The following is a 23,302-nucleotide window of genomic DNA, read 5'->3' on the forward strand; positions in this document are numbered from 1 at the left end:
GGTAAATCCTGTTATCCCAACATTCATTTGCTCTGATTGCTGAGCACCTGCTATTGAATAAAACCCACAGTTCCTGCTCCTGGACATGTGCTGGGAGGAAGGCTGAGTGAATAATTGATTTTTCAGTTCAACTGCCGAGTTAAAAAGTGAAAAAAAAAAAAAAAAATCAATTTGATCCAAACCCAAGCAGATGTTTTCAAGTTTCCTTGCCAAAAAGAAAAATGAAACAATTCCACTTCAGTGATTAAAAACAAAGAAGTTTTATTCTGGTTTGGGCCATTTGGAGGAAAATGAACCTGCAATGTTATCGCATCTTTTTACACTCAACAGCTCCTTACATTCAGCATTGGCAAGGCCTGGAGTGGCGTCCCCACCTCCAAACGGGTACAATGTCCCTGTGTTCCGTGGGGAATCTGTTCCGTGTTTCAGAGGGAATTTGTTCCGTGATCCATGGGGAATCTGTTCCGTGTTCCATGGGGAATCTGTTCCGTGTTCCACGGGGAATTGTGTTTTGGGGGAATCTGTTCCATGTTCCATGGGGAATCTGTTCCGTGTTCCACGGGGAATCTGTTGTGTTTTGGGGGAATCTGTTCCGTGTTCCATGTTCCGTCTGTTCTATCTCGTCCATGTTCCAGGGGAATCTGTTCTGTGTTTACAGGGACTCTGTCCCACTCGTGCTCTACTCCCTGGAACAAAAAGGAAAGGTGTCTCCTCTGCTTCCACATCCCCCAGAGATGCAGGATCATCCTACCCCCCAAAGTCAGGATATTGTCCCAAGATCCCCCTGCAGGGAGAGGAACTCAGCAGGGAGCTGGATCACCCCAGCGACTTAAACAGAAGTGGATTCCAGCACATTTAACCTTTGAATTGAAGGACAGAAAGTGGTTTCTCTTCGTGAGATTGTTTGTTCTCTCTTACCAGGCTGGACTTTCACAGAATTACTTTGAAATGCAGATCAGAGCAAAATATTTCAGATCAGTTTATTCTGCCCCTGAAGTTTCCTTACCTGGGTTGTCAGTGCAGCTCATGGAGTCTGTCAGGTCGCTTTGCCTTTTCCATTTGGAATCCTGCCCAGAGCCCAGGACTGTTGTTGTGGAGTTTTAATTCCCCCCCAGCAGGAGCTGATCCCACTCAGTTGTGCTGTCAGGAAAGGCAGAGCAGTTTCACTGATCCCCCTTGTAGCAAAGACAGGACTCAAGTGTCTCCCTTGTTCCATCGTGAGGCAGGGGAATTGTATTATCCAAAAATTCCTTCTTGAACATCCTTAAAAGACAGGGATGTGGGAGACAGCAGGGAAAGTGTAAACAGAAACACAATGGCAACTCTTAACACCGAGCAAGCTTTGATTTTAAATCAAAAATGCTCACCCAGCCTGCAAGAATTTGGGTATTTATTTCCTCTTCTTCGGCACAGCTTCTCCTTCCCAGAGAAGCTCTCACTGCTTCTCAAGTGGATCCTTGGGAAAAAGAAGCTGGGAGGGAAAAAATAGGGACTTCCGTCTTATTTTGTGGAAGCTGCCCCCCGAATAGCTCAGGATTTAGGATGTGGGATGGAACCGGAGCTGAATGTTTGTGCTGCAGGAAGGGCCTTTTGCACCAGCAAGGGGCACTTTGCATTCCAGGATCTGGGGCCAGGACACTCCCATCCCACTGGGATTGACCTGACTGGAGTTAATTCCACCAAAACTTGATAGTTCTCCTCCAAAAGGACCGGTATGGGAGTCGGGAAGATGCACTGAGGATCTGCCTCCCGTCAGTGGTTGTGTCACCCTGTGAGGGAAATGAGAGAAAATGATGTTCAAGGAGAATTTTAAGGCAGAAAACCAACAAACCCAGCACATTCCAGCTTGGATGGGGCTTGGAGCGACCTGGTCCAGTGGAGGGTGTCCCTTTCCATGGCAGGGGGTGGGACAGGATGAGCTTTAATGCTTCTTCCCACCCAAACCATTCCATGATTCTGTGATTTCAAGGCAGGTGAGAGGGATCAGAACCCCACTGAGAGCTTTGCTATCAATGGGGTTGCAGGTTTGGGGTTTGCACCTGTGTTTCCTGTCTCTGTGCAAGTCTTGAGGCAAAAAGACTCTCAGAATGTGTGAGGCAACAAATTCACCTGCAGAAGGTTCAAGGGGGGTCTTCCAGGGAGCAGGAAAAGCCCACCTGGCTAGATAAAATGTCCATGGAATGCAGGTTTGCCCAGCCCAGCCTGCAGGAGGGTGGAATAAGGCTGAAGAAATTCAGGAATCCTGATCCTTGGAGGAACAGCTGAGGTTCACAGAGGCCACCTCTTATCAGTCTTGTTATCTCCTGTCCCTGAGAGCTGCTGAACAACACGGAGCTGCATCCTGGGAACGGATAGAGGGGCTGGAGCAGCAGCTCTGCATCTGCTGCTCAGAGAGAATTCGCTGCTTTCCCGGCTGCCCGTCTATCACCTTCCATCAGTGAGAAGTCTGTCTGGATAAAGAGATGGAATGTGCAGGCTGAGCATAATTGCAGGGGGGAGATTGGGATAATGGCTGTCATTTGGATTGTGGGAGCAATAAAGCCAGGCTCAATCACTGCCTGCTTTATTTGGGAACGAGCCCAAGCTGCAAACAGCGAAAATGAAATTTATGAAAAATAGAGATTTCAGGAGAAGTAATGAGCATCTGTCTGCTGCGGTGATTGCAGGGGGCTGGGTGCTTCCAGCTTTGTGCAGAATCCAAGGGATTTGCTGTGGGATGCACGGGCTGGGTGGGACACAGGTCAGCCAGGTGGGATGGATCCCCTGTCACAGGTGTGGATCCTCCATCAGCAATCATTGGCTGATTGGACACGGAATTTTTAGGCAGCTGAAAGTAGCCTGGATAAGTTTTGTTGGATATTTGGTCATCAGCAGCCCGTCATTCCCACCGAGGGGCCGTGTTGATGCCAGTGGCCTGGAAAACATTCCCGATTTTTCCTGCTACTGAGGCTGACCCGTTCCCTGCTGCTCCACGTGACAATGTGCTCAGCAGGTCATGTGAGGAGAGGAAGAGAAGGAAAGCCCCACCTCAGCTTTTCGATACTTCCCTTTTTCCTTTCTTTTTTATCAGTCTGGAGTTTCCTGTTGACTTCACAGACTCAGGGAATGGTTTGGGTTGGAAGGGGCCTTAAAGCTCATCCCATTCCACCCCTGCCATGGGCAGGGACATCTCCCATGGTCCCAGGCTGCTCCAAGCCCCAGTGTCCAGCCTGGCCTTGGGCACTGCCAGGGCCCAGGTGGCCCAGAGAAGCTGTGGCTGCCCCTGGACCCCTGGCAGTGTCCAAGGCCAGGCTGGACATTGGGGCTTGGAGCAGCCTGGGACCGTGGGAGATGTCCCTGCCCATGGCAGGGGTGGCACTGGGGTGGGCTTTAAGACCCCTTCTAGCCCAAACCATTCTGGCATTCCTTGATTTTTTCCATGTTCTCTGGAAGACGGGAAATGGGAAGAGCATCAGAGGCCCTGGCTGAAGGTCTGGGTCTGGCCCTGGTCCTGCAGGAATGCTGGGCACTGGTGATGGAATGATGCCAAGGCCTGCCAGGAGAGGACACTCAGGACCGGGAGACAGCTGATCCAAGGAAGGAAACCAGGTGCCCTCCTGAGCGGGAAACCACAGGGATCAGCAGGAAAGGAGGAATAAAGAAAAGCCTGAGGTCCCTGGGGTGCTTGTGGCACAGCTAATAAATTCCAGCATCGTTTGAAATCCTGGATTTTCCATAAAGTCTGCTCAAAGTCAACCCTCCCTGCAAATCTTCATCACCTGGAAGTGCTAGAAGGAGCTAATAACTAATTTTCTTTGCATGGCAGGAGGACGTGGCATCCTTGGCTTCACCTTGATGATCCCACAAAACCATCCATGCCTGGAGTTGCTCCCAGGGGCTCATTTGGCTCCAAGCCACACCATTCCCGAGTCACACATGCCACAAATCCCAAAATCCCACAGAACATCCCAAGGGATGGCCGGGCTTAGAAGGCACCTCTGGAGGTCACCTAGTCCGACCTCCCTGCTCAAGCTGGGCCCCGTGGCCAGGTGACTTCAAAAATATCCCTGGGGAAGGAGACATCCAACAGGATGTGTGATCCTGGGAAAACCCAAACCCGGCAATTGGGAGAAAATGAGAGAGGAGAGTTTGCATCCGAATCAACGTTTTCTGTATTTTTTTTTTTTTTTACCAAATAGACAACATTTTCCACAAGAAAAATGTAATAAAGGCATTTGTAGGATTCAGCATTCCACCCTATTTCTGACCAGCAGTGCTGTCTGCACTGGGAAGATCTCCTGTTACCGTGCAGATTTTGGGAGCAGATCCTGGCAGGGCTCCAGAGGAAGCTCCATTAGTAAATCCATGGAAAACTTGATCCATAATTTACCTACAGCCTGAAATTTTGAATCCTCCAGTCACAGGAGCAACCTCAGCCCCTTCCAGGAGTAAATTGAGGTTTTTTTTCCTGCCCACTCTCCTATCTGAGATGTCAGGGAAAGGATAATTATCCCAAAGAAACACTGAGAAGTGACAGCGTGTATTTAAACTCCTTCAGAAAGGGTTTAAATGGAGCTAAATCCTTCCTTAGCCTCGGATTTTGGCAGCAGTCTGAATTTAAGGAAGTTACGGAGGTATAATTGAATCACTTTGTCCCTCAAGTTCTTAATACTGGCAAATCAGATCTATTTATAAAAATGAATTATTTATTAAGACAAATGAACAGGCAAGAGATAACAGACGAAAGATCTTAATCAGAATTAATTACTACACAGGATAAAACTGAAAGAACTACTGGTAAATTAGAGAATAACACGAAACTGTGCAGTATAGCAAAGTACCTACATTAGAGTAAAAGAAATGGCATTGACTAGGGGTTGGATGTGATTTAGCACTGAAATGATGATAATGTCCTGATTCTTTCACTTCAATCCTGGGAATACCTGAAATCCCTGTCCTTGCTCATGGGGGAAACTCCACGCGTTGCCAGGAAAATGCACAGGAGATTTCTGCCTCTGTGGAAGTTTGGTGTGGATTTTAGAGCCATAAAATGAGTGGCTGTCAGTCAGAAATTCAGATTATCTCCACAGGGAGCTCTGGCCCCAGCTAAGAGGGATGAGGACCTGAGGAATTAATCCAGAGACCACAGAGACGTTCCAAGTGCTCTGGAGCCAGGCTGGGAGAGCTGGAGGTGCTCACCTGGAGAGGAGAAGGCTCCAGGGAGAGCTCAGAGCCTCTTCCAGGACCTAAAGGGGCTCCAGGAGAGCTGGAGAGGGACTGGGGACAAGGCATGGAGGGACAGGACACAGGGAATGGCTTCCCAGTGCCAGAGGGCAGGGCTGGATGGGATATTGGAAAGGAATTGTTCCCTGGGAGGGTGGGGAGGGGCTGGGATGGAATTCCCAGAGCAGCTGTGGCTGCCCCTGGATCCCTGGCAGTGTCCAAGGCCAGGTTGGACATTGGGGCTTGGAGCAGCCTGGGACAGTGGAAGGTGTCCCTGCCCATGGCAGGGGGTGGGATGGGATGAGTTTTAAGGTTCCTCCCAACCCAAACCATTCCATGATCCCATGATTTTCCCTCTGCAGGCCTGGCTTTACTCCTGCCATATTCCCAAGCCCGCAGTCACACAGCACAGAGGGAGGCATAAATTCCATAGGGCAGGGACCATCCTGGTTGATTCGTGGCCCCAGGGCTGCTGCAGGGGGTTGTTGTCACTCCTGCCCTGGGCTGGATGTCACGGATAGCCCTGGAATAGCAAAGGACACAAAGCAGGGATGAGGAAACAGCACAGAGCAGCAAAATAAATATTCCCCTCCTTAAAAGCTGCATTTGTTCCTTGCCTTCCCGGAAATAATCGAAGGAGTGGGATGATGAAAAAGAGAGAACAGAGTTAATCAACACAGAGGCTCTGGCAGGGAACCAAGTCACCTTTGGAGCTTCTCCTGCTGAATGAGAAACCATCAATGAGCAGGGCGAGCAGCAAACGATTTTCACAATGGACTGGCCCAAACCCTGGAATTATTCTGCAGGGAGCAGCTCTTCACAGGCTAATTGGGCTTGTTCAGTCTTGAACGCCGAGGATACACCAGGGGCTCTTCTCATTTATTGGGTTTAGGAGGAGTATTTACAAATCTAAACCCGTAAAGCTGAGGCTTTGCAGTAGGAATGGAGCGAAGGCCGATGTCAGGCAGGACTTGGCCTTCATCCTGCAGCTTAACTGCTTGATTGGGTTCCATGTAGCTCATTAAAAACAGCTATTAAATATATATTAAAAGGAACTCCCCTGCACACAAAGGAGACCAGCCCTGAATGTTTTAATGCTGCAGAAACCAACCAGAATTCAGCAGCAGAATCAGCAAATCACCTGCAGCCCCAGGGAGAAATTGTCCAGTTAGGAGCCAAAAACGCCAGTCTGGCTCTTGCTGGGCCCTTTTTGAGGTGGCCTTTGCTGGTGTGACCTCGGTGTCACCACAGCTGGCCCAGGGTGGGGCACTGAGACTCTCAACCAGGAGCAAGGTGGGACTTGGAGAAGGTTAATTCCAACTCAATGGGGTTTGGAGGTCACAGCAAGGCAGCTGTTTGCAGTTCCCACAGCAGGGACTAACTAGACCAGGACTAAGGTTCATTTATTAGCAAAGTCTCTCTCAAATGAATGATTGCAGAGGGAGGAAGGGAAGTCACAAACGCCAATGAAATTTGGCATAATTCTTATAATAATTAAAAGTAATAAAAAACGTAAATTGAAAAATCAATTTCAATTTTCTTTTTCAGATCTGAAAACTTTTAAACAATTATTAAAATAATTTTAAAATTAGGAAACTTTCTAGAAGCTGAAAAAATGGTCAAATAATCAGCTTGAAAGGGGCTTCAGGAATTTAGAGTCCAACCTTTTCTTCCAAGCATGGTCAATGATAAGATGAAATGAGATATGAGATTATTTTGAGATTTTTCAAGGTTTGTCTTAAAAACCTGCAAGTGTGGAGCCTCCATGGGAAACCTTTTCCCGTCCTGGGCTGCCCAGTGGTGAAAACATGGATTTGGGCTTTACATTTTTGAGTGATCCTATGGAAAAGAGGAGGAGAGAGGGAAAAGAGGCTCAAGTGGGTAAAGAAAAAAAGTGCAATAACTTCATATTGAGTAGTGGTCAAGCAGAAGGAGCAGAGCTCATTTCACCTCCTATTTTATGTCTCCATTCTGAGCTGGCCTTTTCACGTTCCTCATTTCCCCCAAGAGCTGGCACAGCTGGGATAACCCATTTATCCTGAAGGAATGGCTGATATCTCAGACCAAAGTCCCTCAGGACTTCTCTGTCTGGATCTGAGGACACCAGACAAAACCACATCGCTGGGCTGTGTAAAGCTGGATGTGGAAACCCCAGCCCTGCTGCCTCCTCCACACCATCTCCCAGACATTCTTCTTTCCTTTCCATCCTCCCACCAGCTCACATTTGCTGTCTGTGGAAAGGTGGAGCCTCAGCCAAACCAAAATGTTCAGCATCATCCTGATCAATGCCGAATCCAAGGCATTGAAAGTGAGGCAGTAAAACAGCTTGCGGGAATGGCTTTTCCTCCTAGTTGTGATTGAAAAAGGAACTCGGTTCCCTCAGGAGGGGCTGATCCATGCTCTGTGTGTTTTTTGTCTGTCACCCTCCCATCCCCCCTCCAGAGGCAGAGCCCAGTGCAGCCGCTTGGCTCTTGTGTGTCCCTGTGAGCTCCGAATGAGCTTGGAGAGCCCCACATTCCCCTGGACACGCAGGATGGGGTTGGCACCACATCCCAGCTGCAGGAGTGCACTAGTTTGAAAATAAACCAGTGGGAGGCACCAAGGAGAATAACAATTTAATAGGGAAACTAAAGAAAAGGAAAAAAATAAAAGAAAACACTGGTTCAAACTGACAGAGTCAGGATACACCCTGGCACCCTGTTAGGCAGGGTGGTGGTAGCAGTCTGGTAGAATGGTGGCTGCAGTCCTCTGAAGCGGTGAGCCTGTAGAAAAAGGGTCTGCTTTTCCTCAGGTCCAGTGGTGGCTGTGTAGCTCCTGTCCTCTGGAAATCCAGTGGGAAGGTTGTCTATGGTGTTCAGAATCTCAGATTATATCCATGATGGGATGCTTGGTTCCTCCCTCTGGGTGGAGCATCTCACAATGGGGTAATGAGTCATGAGGCCAAGTGTTGATTAGGCTCATTAACAGAAGATGGTCCGGAGGGAGTTATCTCTGAGTCATGCAGCAGGACAATGATGGGCCATTAACAGCAAGATAGTCTGGGGGGAGGAGGCAAGGAAACACTGCCCCACCTGATTTCCACAGCTCATGAGGATGGTAAGAGAATACACTGCAACCCAGGACAAGGAGGTGTCTGGCTGGCTCCAGGCGCCACATCCAACGTCCCTGTAAACCAGCCCAGGCATGGCCTGGAGCTGATCCACGCTGAGCTCCTTGTGGGCAGGACAGGGCATTTTGTCACTCAATTCCTGGGCACCAGAGCGACTTTAAAGGGTCATTAATTTAACCTACTCTCTTATTTAGCTGCTACGTCTTTGCACCTCGCTCACCGCTCAGTCAGGCACTTCCCATTCCCCGTTCCCCATCCCCATGTCTCCATCTGGAGCTGCCTCCTCAGCAGGGCCTTTTCCAGCTGACACGGACCAGTGGCCAAGGCACCGACTGGAGATCGGGGCTGAACACCAGGATGGAGCCAGCTGCAAATGTCACTCCTCTGGTTCGGCTCCTGCCTGGAAAGATCCATCCAAGCAGCTTTGGGAATGGTTTGCAAACGAGGACACCCCTTCCATATCGTGCACAGAAAGGATCAAAACGGGAAGAAGCTGAAACACAGGAATGGTTTGATAGAATCCTCTTTATTTTCCAGCTCCTCTGTAGGAGGGATTGTTTGGGCACTGAGCAGAGCAAAAATTAGCATTGTTAATTTGCTGCAAGCCAGGGCACCTCAAGAAATGCAACACAATTAATTAGCCCCTAAAAAAAACCCAACCCATTTGAAGTGTTTATTGCAGGATCAAGCTCCTGGTTTTATAAGCAGATGGGGAAATAAAGTGCTGGGAATGACATGGAGAAAACAGCTGCAGTGGGAGCGGAGCCTAATTCATAATTCAACAGCCTAATCAGGGAACATCTTCCGCAGCTCCTCGCTGGAATGGCAGAACGTGAGCAGGCAAACGATGAGGCTGCTTTAGTTCTTCAAGAGCTGCTGCCAATTAGCTCGCTGTCTTCGTTAGCCGTGTACACAGCTAATGAGGGGCCCACGGTATTAAAGAGCCCGACGAAAGTAGGGCAGCCTCAAATAATTGTCTTAATGATAAACACTCGGCGGCAGTGTTTCAGGAGGGTTTGGTGGGAATTCATTAACAGAATAAAGACCTGTTCACACTCCCCTTGCTGATCGTCCCCGTTCTCCTGCATGGAGAGGGGGGAGATGTTTTGGTGGAGCTGCTCTTGGCTCTGGAATTGCCTTTCAGGGTGGCTGCAGTTGGTGCTGGATCATCTCCAGGCAGATCCCAGGGTGTGGCTTTAGCTTTGCTCTCTGGATGCCCAGTGCTGGTGGTGGCAGCCAGGAAAATTCACCTCTGCTGGACAGGGACATTCCTGAGGGTCCCAACTCTCCACAGGGACAGAGGGGGAACCCGCTGGGACAGGCCCAGGTCACAAGAGCAGCTGGACATCTGTGGAGAGATGAGAGATGCTGTAGGGACTTCACTGCGCTCAGGGAAAAGTGAATCCTAGCGTGGATCTGCCCATGAATCCAACAGGGAAACTTGTTCTGGGGAAGACCCGCACAGAGGGAGCAATGTCCCACACTGGGAATAAGGAATTTGCCCTGGAATAGTCTTTGCTCTCCATCAAGCTCTTGGCTTGAGCTGACATGGTCAGTGCCCTGGGCAGAAAAATGCTTTTTATTTCAATTAAAACCCATTTGTCTGAGCTGGGATCCATTGGGATGATTCTGGCATCCTGGAATTCTGGTCTAACCTGGAGATCATACCACTGGAAGCCTGGTCACCTGCTGGCTCCATTTCCCCACCCAGGCACGAGGACATTGAGCATTGACTGGTTCTGTGTCACTGGACAGTGACATCCTGGCCCTGGTCCCCTCCAAACATCCCTGTGCAGCTGGATGAGTCCAAGGTCCAAGATGAATTCCCTGGATTTGGAGCCTATGTGCTGGAAGCAATTCCCATTGAGGTTTTCTCATTTTCCTGGATTCTCCAACTAAAATCAAGTGCAATTGGGAGGGTCACCCCACTGAACACCTCTGCTGGTCTTCACAAGACTGGGAGAGTCCAGGTCCATAAAAATCCCTTTGAAGGGCATCAGTCCACCAGTTTTGGAAGGAATGTGTTTTCCTTGGGGCAGGAGTAAACCCTGTGAGCTGAGAGAAGCCTAGGATTTCTGTTTGCCTGCCAAAACCTTTTGTAAAACCATCCCCAAGTGCACTGATTTCTTCAGCTGAGGTTCTGAGATGCTTTACTTCTTCCTTTCGAAACAAAAACTCTGCATTTTCAAACAACAAAAGCACAACATTCCAGAACGCACCTTCTCAGCCCTTCATCTCTGCACCAAACCCAGAAGCATTTCCAAGTTCTTGCAGAAGGATTTTTTTTCAGATTTAATTCAGTGGAAAAGTCCTTTTTTTTTCCCCAGTCTGGCTCTGATAAAAGTGAATGTTCAGAGCCCATTGATATCTTCAGGCTGTGCCAACATTTGTGGGGAGAGGAGCCAGAGCCCCAGGTGAGAGTCACTGCCTGAAGAACAAATGGATGGGTCCTCCCTGATGGACACTTGGACAGCCCCAAACTGGGGTTTAGATCTCTCTGATCCTGTCTCAGAGCATTCCCTGCCAGCTTCTCCCTCAAATCCCACTTCTGTGACCCATATGAGCTTCCCTGGCTTTCATCTCCTGCTTCTACAAGCACTTTGGGGCTTGGAATGTGTTGCCTGGACAGGGAGCTGCTCCCTCAGGGCAGACTTGGATACCAAACCTCTCCCACCTCCTTCCACAGAGGGAAAACGAGCCCTTCCCAAGGCATCACTCCCTAAAAAGCCCTCACAGAGCACAAGGCTCTGATTAAAAGGAAGAAAAGTAATTTTCCACGTCTCCATTCAAGACCTGAGCCTTTCAATAATTACTGAGCTAATCTGACATTCATGATCCTTGATTTCAGTCATTCATTCCGGAGCTGATTAACGAGATGTTCCTTAGTGGAACACAGCTTCCCTTCTTCCCCCAGGACAGGAGAATTTTAGGACAAATGTTAAATATTCCAAAGGAGAGCAGGTAATTGGCGGGAGTCTGCAACCCTTGGGCCTCCTCACCACTACAAGAGGTCCTTCCCAAGAGATCACTCGGGAATGAGCAGGTGGGAAGGAGGTGGAGTTCCTCTGGATTCCCTCTTGCTCCCAGTAAGGAATCAGCTTATGGAGGGTCCTATTTCTTACCCACTTGGAGCATCCATGACAGCTTTTTTTGCCTCTCCCAGCAACTTCCCAATTTCCCTGCCAGCCTCAATTTGCATTTTGGAGCAATTCCTTGGTGTAGTCCTCAGCTTGTAAATCATTTTGGATGTCACCAGTGCCATGTATCCTCTCAATCCCCTTCCTTAAAAACCATTTCCACAGCGGGTCAGCAGAGTGGGTTATCCCAAACTTCCAGGACAACATCCGACCTCTCTTTGGGCTCCATAATTTTTCAATTTACAGCACAACATGGAATCTGTGCTTCCCACGGGAGCATCCTCAGGGATGCCTGACAGGAGCGAAGTGGGAGACGTGGAATCGGTGGAGGATCAATCACACCTTTCCTTTATGGGGGAATTGAAGTCGATATTTAGGGAACAAAATTCCCCCCGTTCCAGACACATCACAGGCCACCACAGCTTCAGACAAGGCTGAAATTCCTGGTTTGCCTCTGGATGAGATGGACTGACCACTTCCATAATTTACTTGGAATTTCCGCAGTTTAGAGGGCACCAATTCGTGCCATTCCAGCACGATAAAATATATTTTTCTCAAAAAAAAACCAACAAACCCCAACACAACCACTTCAAAATTTGGAGCGGATTTTTTTGACTCTGATCCTTCGGATTATCAGGAAAATCGGGAAAAATTGGTCTCCAAAGCCATAAATAGAGAGAGGTCATGGATAAATCTTGTGTATATTCAACAAGTCCCAGCATTTGGGGGGATTCCTCTGCTGGTTTTTGGGTTGGGTTTAACTGGTTCCCATCTCACAGCCCTGACTTTCTGTTATCTCATTGGTTATCACCTAAAAATTGGGGCTTGGATGCTCAAAATGAAGCTTTGAACATCAAAAAATGAAGCTTTGAGTCCTAATTGAGGGGTTTGTACCCAAAAATGAGGGGTTGGACATTAAAAAGGAGGATTTTGAGTGAAACTTTGGGCTGGAAAAATAAAAATTTTGGCTCTAAAATGGGGATTTGTACCTACAGTTGAGGGTTTGGAGACTGAGATGTTGCTTGGATCCTAAAATTGATGGGCAGGATCCTAAAAATGCCCCTCTGGAGGCTTTGGGCATTGAAAATGCTGATCTGGACTCTTAAAAGGAGAATTTTTAATGGAATGGAGCCTTTGGACCCTAAACAAGGAAGATTTGGGCCATAAAAATGGGGTTTGGTCCTGAAAATGAGGGTTCGGCTCCTAAAATGAAGGTTTGAACCTTCTAAATGAAGCTTTGGGTCTTAAAATGAGCATTTGGAGCATAAAATGAGGGTTGGGTCTTAAAAATGTGGCTTTGAGCCCTGAAAAAGAGAATTTGGGGATTTTTGGACCTTCACACTGGGATTTTTTGGCTGCTAGAAATGATGGGTTATGGCTAAAATTGGAGGTGTGAGCCCATCCTTAAAATGGAATCCTAAAAATTATTCTTCAGGCCTGAAAAATAAAAAAATTGTGCTCTGAAAGTTGGGATGATGAAAACGAGGGTTTAGATCCTGGGAATGCTCATTCAGCCTCTCGAAATGGGTATCTGGAGACAAAAATGGCACTTTCTGCCCACTGCAGTGTGGCATTTAGGGCACGCACATTTAGGATTTTTCTGTCTGTTCTGAGGCTTTTCTGATCTTTTCCAGGGAATATCAGCAAGCAAGAGTGGTGGTGCTTCGGAAAGGGACATATCCATGAGCATGGAATGTTGTGGCACCAGTGCCTCCATCCCAGCATTCACCAGTCCTTCCTGGACTTCCATGATTTATTTGGAAAATGTGACCATTTCATGCCTTTCAGCTGGTTTAGATAAGGATTATGGAATCTTGGAATGATGTGGGTTGGAAGGGACTTTAAAGCTCATCCCATCCCACCCCCTGCCATGGGAAGGGACACCTCCCACTGTCCCAGGTTGCTCCAAGTCCCGTCCAATCTGACCCTGGAACACTTCCAAGGATGGGGCAGCCGCAGCTTCTCTGGGAATCCTGAGATGTGGGAATCCTGGTGATTCCTTCTGCAACAAATAGGAAGGGTTTCCTAGACAGATCCCACTCTGGAAAACCTGTCTGTGGTTCCCCAATGTCCCCATGGGACAGCATCGGCTTTCCAGTGAGGTTTTCCCAGCTGGAATCTCAGAAATGAAGGACAAAGATCCTGATCACAGGTTGGAAAAGCCCTTCAAAATATCCTAATCCAACCACCACCTGCCAACCCCACAGCCAGCCCTAAAGCACATTCCCAAGTGCCATATCCAGGTTCCTCCTGAACACTTCCAGGCCCCGGGAATCCACCGCTTCCCTGGCAATTCATTCCAAGGCCTGACCGCTCCTTCAGGGAAACCTTTTGTTTCCAGTCTCTGATCTGAACCACCCCTGGAGCAACTTCAGGCCATTTCCTCATCCTTTCCCTTCCCTGCCATTCCCGCTTTGATCTGCCAAGTTCATCCTAGTTTTTGTGGGGTGCTGTCCCCAGAAGACTCCGGTAGATGCTGGATGAGCCAGATGGGAGCGAGGGCTGTTTCCTCTGGATGCCATGGACATAATTAGGGAATTCTGGGCCATGACTGAGCTCAGGTGATGCTTGTCTCCATCTGCTCCAAAGGGTTTCCATTGCCATTCCTTTGGTGTTGGGGCATTTGGAGTTGCCAACAAACACCACAGGTCCTGTTTGGTGGCCCAGGATGGGGTCTGGTGGCCAGGAGAGGGTTTGGTGGCCAGGATGGTGTTTGGTGGCCAGGATGGCGTTTGGTGGCCCAGGACATTGTTTGGTGGCGAGGATGGGATTTGGTGGCCCAGGACAGGGTTTGGTGACCAGGACATTGTTTGGTGGCCAGGATGGGGCTTGATGGGGCCAGGAGAGGGTTTGGTGATCAGGACAGGGTTTGGTGGCCAGGACAGGGTTTGGTGGTCCAGGAGAGGGTTTGGTGGCCAGGAGAGAGTTTGGTGGCCAGGATGGTGTTTGGTGGCCCCGGACAGGGTTTGGTGGTCAGGCGAGGGTTTGCTGCCCAGGATGGGGTTTGGTGGCCAGGATGGTGTTTGGTGGCCCTGGACAGGGTTTGATGGCCAGGATGGGGTTTGGTGGCCAGGATGGTGTTTGGTGGCCCTGGACAGGGTTTGATGGCCAGGATGGGGTTTGGTGGCCCAGGACAGGGTTTGGTGGCCAGGATGGTGTTTGGTGGCCCTGGACAGGGTTTGATGGCCAGGATAGGGTTTGGTGGCCAGGAGAGGTTTTGGTGACCAGGATGGTGTTTGGTGCCCAGGACAGGGTTTGGTGGCCCAGGACAGGGTTTGGTGGCCAGGACATGGTTTGGTGGCCGGGACCTCTCTGACGTTTCCAGAAACCTTTCCATGCCCCACTAAAAATCCTTTTCCATGGTGCCAATGACCTGCCTGGCTCCACAGGAATTTTTTCCTTGGATAGCAGGAATTTTGCAGGATTTGCAGGGAGATTCTCCCACCCCGGCCTAACTTTGGTACAAACACACCAAAACCTGGGCCAAAAAGGGAGGGAAAAGATGAAAATCCTGACGAGCCACCTGGTCCATGCAATGATTCCCGATAATGAGGAGTCGGGAAAGGGATCATTAGCACGGGCAGGAATTAAAAATGCAGCGTGGGAATGTTACATAATGTAAACATGTTAATTAATGGAGCATGTTAATGAACGGAACGGGTCCTGACAGCCCTGGCGTGCAGGGGTGGTGCCTCTTTCACTCCTCGCAAGGAGCATCCAACAGAAAACTTCGTTCCCTTAATAACTCATTAAAATTGGGAGCAGCACGCCAGGATACGGGAAGAGCCCCGTCCCTGCCTGGCTCTCGGCACCCTTTGGAATTACACAGGCACAGGTTTAAGAATATAAAAAGAAGGCTCATTTCACAGGATCGTGGAATATTTGAAGATGGAAAAGGTGATTCCCAACCCTCCTGCTCACAGCAGGGCTATGTCCAGCTCGGAATATCTCCAGTAATTCCCATCAATCCATTCCACTTTGCCCACTGGCTTCAAGTCAGGTGGGAGCAGCCAAGCAGATCCAAAAGTGCTCAGGGATTCCCAGGAATGTTCTCCCAGGGAGCAGCAGCGAACTTTAAGCAATGATGTTGTTCCAGCTGATTGTTTTATTAAAGCCCACGGAAGATGCTCCGAATAATTATTCCCATTTGGAGAGATGGGCTGGAAATAACAACTCTGATTTGCAGAATTCCATCAGCCTCCACAAAAAAAAACTGTTATTCCAGTAGGATTGTGGGATCTGAACCCCAAAATCAACATGAGCACCCCCAAAAAATGGCAAAGTAGGAGGTGCCAGTCCTGGGATGTGACACCCACAAGGGCAGTGATGCTTGGGATGAGGGACTGCACATCCAGCAATCCTTCCCTTGGGATTTTCCTGCTATCATTCAACACACCCATGGAAGAACAAACACACTCCTGGCCTGAATTTCAGCTCAGGGAATTATCTTCATTACTAGAAACATTGGGAACAGAGCCAGGTGACACCTTTCCTTCTGTTGTGTATTTATCTTCCCTTCACACATGGAAAAAAACCTGGATTCAGCCTTCTCCTCAGGGCTGGGAGCAGGCAGGATGGGAAGGAGGTCACCCTGCCTGTCCCAGATTAGGTTCTGTGTCCTGCTAAACCAGATTCCAGGTGCCAGACAGGAGATTCCAAATAAATTGAATATCAAAAATTTAAGTCCATGTAGGAATCTCCCAGCTTTTACAAGAGCACAGCCGTCAAAACAATGCAGGGATGCAAAATATTCCTCCTGGGATGTTTCTGCCGGCTGTGACCTCCAACACCTCTCCCTGAGCAGAGTCCTGCTATTCCTGATCTATGTTCAGCCCCATTTCTTCCTGCCCAGGAATCTGTCTGATGAGACCCATCCGACATTGTGTGTCCTGAAGCTTCCTAAAGATGTGAAACCCCTAAAATTCCCAGAGTTTACCTGCCAGGCTTTGCTTTTCCAGGCTCTGGGATTTGCTCTGGAAGTTCTACTTTTTCTGCTCAATAAAACTGAGGGAGGGATTTTCATAAATATGTTTAAGAATACACTCGGGAATCAACCTAAGAGAGAACTTTGCTGTGCTTATTGGAATGTAAGGAATGAAAAGGCAGATGATGAAACGAATTCTTTATTTTGCTTGAAGGAATCTCTCAGCACTTGTGTGGCAATCCTACAGAATCCTACAACTAGGGAATGGTTTGGGATGGAAGGGAACTTAAAACTTCTCCAGTGCCACCCCTGCCATGGGCAGGGACACCTCCCACTGTCCCAGGCTGCTCCAAGCCCCGTCCAGCCTGGCCTTGGACACTGCCAGGGATCCAGGGGCAGCCACAGCTGCTCTGGGAAAACCATTCCAGAGCCTCTCCACCCTCACAGCCAGGAATTCCTTCCCAATATCCCACCTAAGCCACCCTCTGTCCATGCAAAGCTATTCCCTGTGTCCTGGCACTGTGATTCAGATCCCAGTCCTCTGGTCACGGGGAAGATGCTCCTGGTTGGAAAAGGACCTGGGTAGAGTTTGGGAAGTGGTGGTTTTTAATTAGTCATTAAGCCCAACAATTAATGATCCCACCAGCCTGTGGAATGCTGAGTTTAATTCCATTGGCATTATTCCATCCCCATCCCAGTGTTTTATATTAGAATTATTTGTATTCCCCTTACAGGAAGGTCTCCCAGCCCCTATTTGCCATTCCAGCTGCATGAACTCTATGGGATGGGACATTCCAGCCATTAAACATGGAGCAATCCCAGTTTTAGTGATCTTCACCAATTAATTACGGCAACAAGCTTAAGACAATTAAAGACAACCAATTAATGGGCTGCTCCGTATTTGTCAGGAGCGATTTCTTTGGATAGGAAACAGAGCTGAACCCCAGCACTACAAATGGGAAGAATGAGGGAGCTGGGAATACATCCCCTTCCCGAAAATCTGGCAACCATTCCTGCTGGGAATGAGAGTTAAGCAGAAAGGCACCTCCAAGCTCTGATCCCAAGATTTAATTGGAATTCTGACTTTTTGTCACAGTTGGCCGCCTCAGAAAGTGAGGTTTTCTTACTCGATTATAACTCACAAATTCCTAACACAGGGAATATTTTCATTTTCCATGAGATTCCTCTTCTGGATTTTGATCTTTTCACTTCCAACCTTTTCTTCTTGGTTCCCATGCTTGAGAGTTTAAACTCAGGCACCTTTTCAATCAGAAATGCCATTTTCAGTCAGTTTTGCCACTTCCTGAAACTTCACAAAAGTGATTTTTCATCCCAGAATATTTGTTGATTTTGAATTCTGGTGGGTTGGTTTTTTTTAATTTGGGGGTTTCCAATAGAAAATCTGTTCAGAAGAGAGGAAGAAAAATACGGAAAGGATAGAATCCTTTTCTTTTTGAAGTTGGGATTATCTGTGTGAGTTTTTTACCCTTCTAAGCAAGAAAGGTGGTCCAGGATTCCAAGAAAACCCAGAACACTGATCCAACAGAGCCTTTTTTTCCTGCCTTGCAATAAATCCCTCCCACCCCTCCATCACCCTCCAATGTATTAATTCCCAGCTGACAGTGAGAGTGATCCAGAGCCCCATTCCAGAGTCCTAATTCCAAAAGCATCCGAGCCCGAGAATTAAGGAACGATCTGCAGAAGTTTGAGTTGAGGATCAGGAAATTTAGGAAAAGATCCAAATGTTACAGAGGAAAATCATGGGATTTCTGTTGCAATATTCCCTTTGTCCAGGCAAGGAGGACAGAACTGCCAGGGAGCTCCAGCTGCTGTTGGGGGTTGGCACCTTCACGGGAAAAAGGAGGGGATGCAAATCAGAGGGGCTGGAACATCCCATGGAATGTGACCTGGAATGGCTGCAGCAGAGGGATTTCTGAGCAGAGCCAGGCTCCGCACTGCATCCAGCAGGAAAAGGCACCGGGGCTGGGAAGTGCAGGGAAATACACCTGGGTGGGATAAACAATGTCCCTGGGGCACATCCCGAGGGATAAATTGAATCCCAGCCCTCGAGCAGGGAAGTGATGGAGAGCACAGGAGACACCAGGAAAGGCCCTTCAAGGCAATCATGGACATCTCACAGAACCATGGAATGCTTTGGGTGGGAAGGGACCTCAAAGCCATCCAGTGCCACCCCCTGGCCCTGGGCAGGGACACCTTCCACTGTCCCAGGCTGCTCCAAGCCCCAATGTCCAGCCTGGCCTTGGACACTACCAGGGATCCAGGGGCAGCCCCAGCTGCTCTGGGCACCCTGTGCCAGGGCCTGCCCACCCTCCCAGGGAACAATTCCTTCCCAATATCCCACCTAAATCTTCCTTCTTTTTGCGGAAAACTGCCCCCTCCCTGTCCCACCTGCCTTCAAATCCAGGATATTTCTGTTTTCCCTTGGGTTTTATGAGTGGAAAGTGTTGAACAAATATCCAGGAATGTCCATGGACAGGAGGGAATAACATGAGCTCTCCGCCTTGTGAGGAGGAGCATGGAATCCACACCCAGGGCTGGCCCTGGCTTTGGGGGATGAAGAAGGGAGCAGCTTTAGGGCTGGAGGCCCCTCTGGACATCCCTGCCCAGCACAGGGGACTGCTTGATCCGACTCCTGCCCTCAACAGGGACATGGCACATGGAGAAGGAGCCTGGATTGAGGCTGGAGGAGGAGGCCCAGCTGTGCTGGAGCTGCTGGCTGGCTCCGTGTGACGGATCCGAGCAGCCTCGGAGCCCCGGGTTACACAGGGATTATCCTAATCCTTTCATTAGCTTCAATCCTGCTTTTCTCCAGCACAGGCGAGGCTGTTCCAAGGAGAAAGGAGTCAGCGGCGCAGGAGCACACTCTTCCTTTCTGCCAAGGAGAAGGAGCTGGGAATAATCCCCTCTGTTAAACTGGGATGAATGGGATGTGATTGACACCCCTGGTCCCGCTGCTCCACGCTCTGAAGTGGATGGAGCTGCTCTCACGGCAGCTCGGGAAAGGAGCAGGAAAAACCCCAGAAGAGGTTTCTTAATTAGGAAAATTTCATTTCTGCAGATTAACATATTTATTAGAGCCATTAATCATCCCTTGCTGTGTCCTACCAGAGCACAGCTCGGCAGGAGCAGGATGGGATGGGAGAACTCCAACAAGGAGCCTGTGGCTTCCAGGGGAGCTTCCCAGCACAGAGCATCCTTCTGCTCCAGGGTCAATGGGAATGAGCCAGGAATAGCCTGGACAAAGCTGTCTCCACTGCCACGGGAGGCTAAAAAAGAGCCAGAGAGGGACTGGGGACAAGGCATGGAGAGACAGGACACAGGAAATGGCTTCCCACTGCCAGACAGCAGGGATGGATGGGATATTGGGAAGGAATTGTTCCCTGGAAGGGTGGGCAGGCCCTGGCACAGAGTGCCCAGAGCAGCTGGGGCTGCCCCTGGATCCCTGGTAGTGTCCAAGGCCAGGCTGGACATTGGGGCTTGGAGCAGCCTGGGACAGTGGGAGGTGTCCCTGCCATGGAGGAATGGGATGAACTTTAAGATCCCTTCCCTCTCATGCCATTGAATGGACTCAGAGAAACCAGCCTGGGGTCCCATTCAGTGGTGTGAGGGATGGGAATTGCTCCAGCCCCGATTTCTGCATCATTCCCACCCCCTACCAACCCCATATCCCCACCCAAGAAGGCAAAACAGGTTACCCAAACATCTTCAGGATATGTCCCAGACAGCGCTGCCTCCCTGGATCCCTCAGCCCACCCAGGCCCAGCAGGTCCCACTCAGCAGCTCCTGCCATGAGGGCACTGCTCTAGAACTTCCAGTGTGCTTTATCCCAAATCAAAACTCCAAGTGAACTTGAGGGATCACTTTGTACCCCTGAGGCCTCTCCTGGAGCAGCTGGGGGTTCCTCCTCCTCTGCTGTGACCCTTTCCGGGGATCAGGGAGGTGCTGGTGTGTCCTGGTGGGAGGGGACAGGTGGCCTGGCTGGCCACCACCGTGCAGCGAGGTCTGTGCTCTCTACCCTTCACCCGGTGACTTTCTTCCCTCTTTTCCCTTTTCCGGCACTGCAGGAGCCCACCCAGACTCCGAAGTCCTCAGTGACCTCAGCATTCCCATACAAACAACTTAATTCTTGTCCTGCTGTATCTTTTCCTGCTAAACTGCCTCTGCCCCGCTCCTGGAGGAGAAGCAGAGGGAATTTGTTCTCCTCTCCCCCGTGTTCCTGGGCACAGCCAGCAGGAGGAAAGGAAACCCGCTGATCCCTCACTTGCTGAGCCTTCCCTAATTTCTGAGCCTGGGAAAGAGTGAGAAGCTGCCGTGTGCTCCAGCTTCAGCCTCCAAGGACAATGTGCTCCCAGGAAAGGGGACAACACCAGGGCAGGCAGGGGACGGAGCTGTTTTGGGGAGCTCTGGGCTGAGCAGGAGGACTCAGCAGCACTGACAGACACTCAGGAACAAGGATTTTCTACAGTGATGTTTCCTCTGAGCTCCAAAGGAGCAGATCCTGGCTGGATTTGCAGCAATGAGCAGCTCAGAGCTCATCCATCACACTCAGAGGGTTCCCCTAATTTGAGATTCCCTTTTGGAGCATCCAGTCCCTGACAGAATCCGAGCAGGGCCCTCCCTCGCTCTGCTCTGCTCTGCTCCAGCCAGGAGATTTTTCTTCATCTGCTTCTGACAACTCCTTGCACTTGTTGGGAGCTGCTGGCCAGCAGCCAAACCCAGCAGAAGTGGCTCAGAGATCCACAGTGTCCCTGGTGCAGAGGAGATAAGAGTTTCCAAGAGATCCAAGGCCTGTCCACGCTGGCACGTGGCACTGGCTCCCCCCAGTGCATCCCAGTGCCTCCCAGTTCAGCAGAACTAAGCTGGATTCAGCCTGGGGATTTGCTGGCAGTGCCCCCCCCAGCGTACAGGTGGGTGTCACACATCCTTACCTGCTCCATGGGTTTGTGCCCAAGGCAGCAACGCTCCGGCAGCTCTGCCCAGCCCAGCCCAGGGTCAGGGGCAGCTGCCCTTCCTCTGAGCAGTTTGGGGTTATTTTGCCCCCGAGCAGATGTTTGTGGTTGTTTTGCCTTTGCTCCCAGAGCCGTCACCTCATATCAATCTGCATCGCACAACCATTCCAGCTAATCAGTCACTAATTACACGATTGAACACCTCGGTGGCTTTTAGGAATACCACACCATGCCCTGGCAGGAGTCAGGGAAGTGCCAAAGATCCCGAACAAGCCCCCTGGGAAGGGAAATGTTTATCCAGAGGCCAGGCTGGCCCCTGACTCCCCGTGGCTCTGGTGCCTTCAGTGTGTCCAGCTGCCACTGTGGATGTCCTTGCTCCTGGATGAAGAAGGGGCTGGAATTGGTGTGGGGCAGTTTCCAAGCCCAAACCAGTCCCTGCAGATGCATTTCTGATCCCCCTTTCTGATGGAGAAGGTTTAGAAAGAAGTCCATGATTTTCCCTAAATCCCAAGTGCCTCACGATTCATTTTGCTCCCCCCAGGAAAGTCCTGTCCCCGCTTCCAGCCGCCTGTCCTTGGTGAGCGAGGCAGAGGAAAAAGCCACTTTTTTTTTTGCTCAGACCGAAGTCCTGCTCGGCCTTGGGCAGCAGCAGAGCAGAGATGTTTGTCCCAGAGCTCCCGTGAACACGAGCTGATCCCATGGATCAGGACAGGCTTCAGCACGGGCAGCAATCTGGGGCTCCTGAAACCTGGCAGGGAGGTGTCACCTCCAAATGACAGCAAGAACTGACCCCAGCTGAGAGCTGCAGTGAGGATCCTGCTGCTCCATAGCGGGAGGATGCACGGGCACAACTGCAGGAGCCAGGGAATTTATTTGGGGGATTTCTTTTGTGTGTCTGACATCTTAAAACTCTTCTCCTGGGATTTGCTGGAGGTTATTGTCAGAAATCCCAAGTTAGATGGACCTCTCGTGGTTATTTACCTTTTGGAAGCAAGGAAATATGGAACAAAATATCCAGGATTCGTTTTGACCTCCACATCCATTAAATATTAACCTCATTTGCTCGCTAAGCGGGGAAGACAGGACACCAGGTCCATGGAGAGAATCCCTTCCTGTCTCCTCCATAACGCAGCTAATGATGGTTTTGGAAGACCAACTGTTCCAGGGCACGGGGCTGGCACAGGGAATGGCAGGAGATAATCGGGATGTGCTGGAGCAGATGCAGCAGCAGAGGAAGATAAATGGGTGGGAGTTAGAAGGGAAGCAGCAAAAATGAATAGGGGCTGTGAGGCCGGAGAGATTAAACAAGATAAAAAGCAATAAATATGTACATTCCCGGTAAACAAGGATTAATGGGAATGGGGGATGTTGCCAGGAGAGGTCTGCTGGAGCCAGGAGAGGGTGACAGGACTAACAAGACACCAAGGAGACAGAAAAGTGCTGGCAAACCTTGAACCATCACAGCGAGGAGGAAAAGAGGAGCCCAGGCTGGGGCTGGTGAGGAGAGAGGACAGGGACACAACAGGAATGTGGGGACAACGGTGACCAAATCGGTGTCACCTCACATGGCAGAGGCACAGGTGGACACAGCCAGGCCTGCAGGGGCTCGAGGACCCTCCCACCAGCTCCTGGTGGTAATTCGGGAACCAGAATTTCTCTCCTAGGGAAGGGTGAAGCCTCACTAAGAGGACGAAATCTCCCACCAGCTGCTCAGTTTTACTGCCCACAGAGAAGCAGAGTTCAAACCCTTCTTCCTTTTCCCTTTTTCCTTTTTCCCTTTTCCCTTTTCCCTTCTCCATTTTCTCTTTCCCTTTTTCCCATTTTCCCTTTCCTTTTTCCCATTTTCCCTTTTCCTTTTTTCCTTTTTCCCTTTTCCTTTTTCCCTTTTCCCTTTTCCCTTTTTCCCTTTTCCCTTTCCCCTTCTCCCTTTTCCCTTTTCGCTTTTCCCTTTTCCCTTTTC

The 23,302-nt window shown here is 49.8% G+C and overlaps 1 long non-coding RNA gene across 1 annotated transcript; it reads right to left on the reverse strand.

The window, feature by feature from the left end:
* Positions 1 to 317: 317 nt before the first annotated feature.
* Positions 318 to 1,766, reverse strand: LOC138119368 (uncharacterized). Its single transcript, XR_011155481.1, has 3 exons — positions 1,368 to 1,766; positions 1,007 to 1,263; positions 318 to 686 (listed from the first exon to the last, which is right to left on the reverse strand). It is a non-coding gene; the product is annotated as an uncharacterized lncRNA (long non-coding RNA).
* Between the last annotated feature and the right edge of the window lie 21,536 nt (positions 1,767 to 23,302).

The sequence above is a fragment of the Aphelocoma coerulescens genome, chromosome 15 (assembly GCF_041296385.1).
Source record: "Aphelocoma coerulescens isolate FSJ_1873_10779 chromosome 15, UR_Acoe_1.0, whole genome shotgun sequence".
Taxonomy (NCBI): domain Eukaryota; kingdom Metazoa; phylum Chordata; class Aves; order Passeriformes; family Corvidae; genus Aphelocoma; species Aphelocoma coerulescens.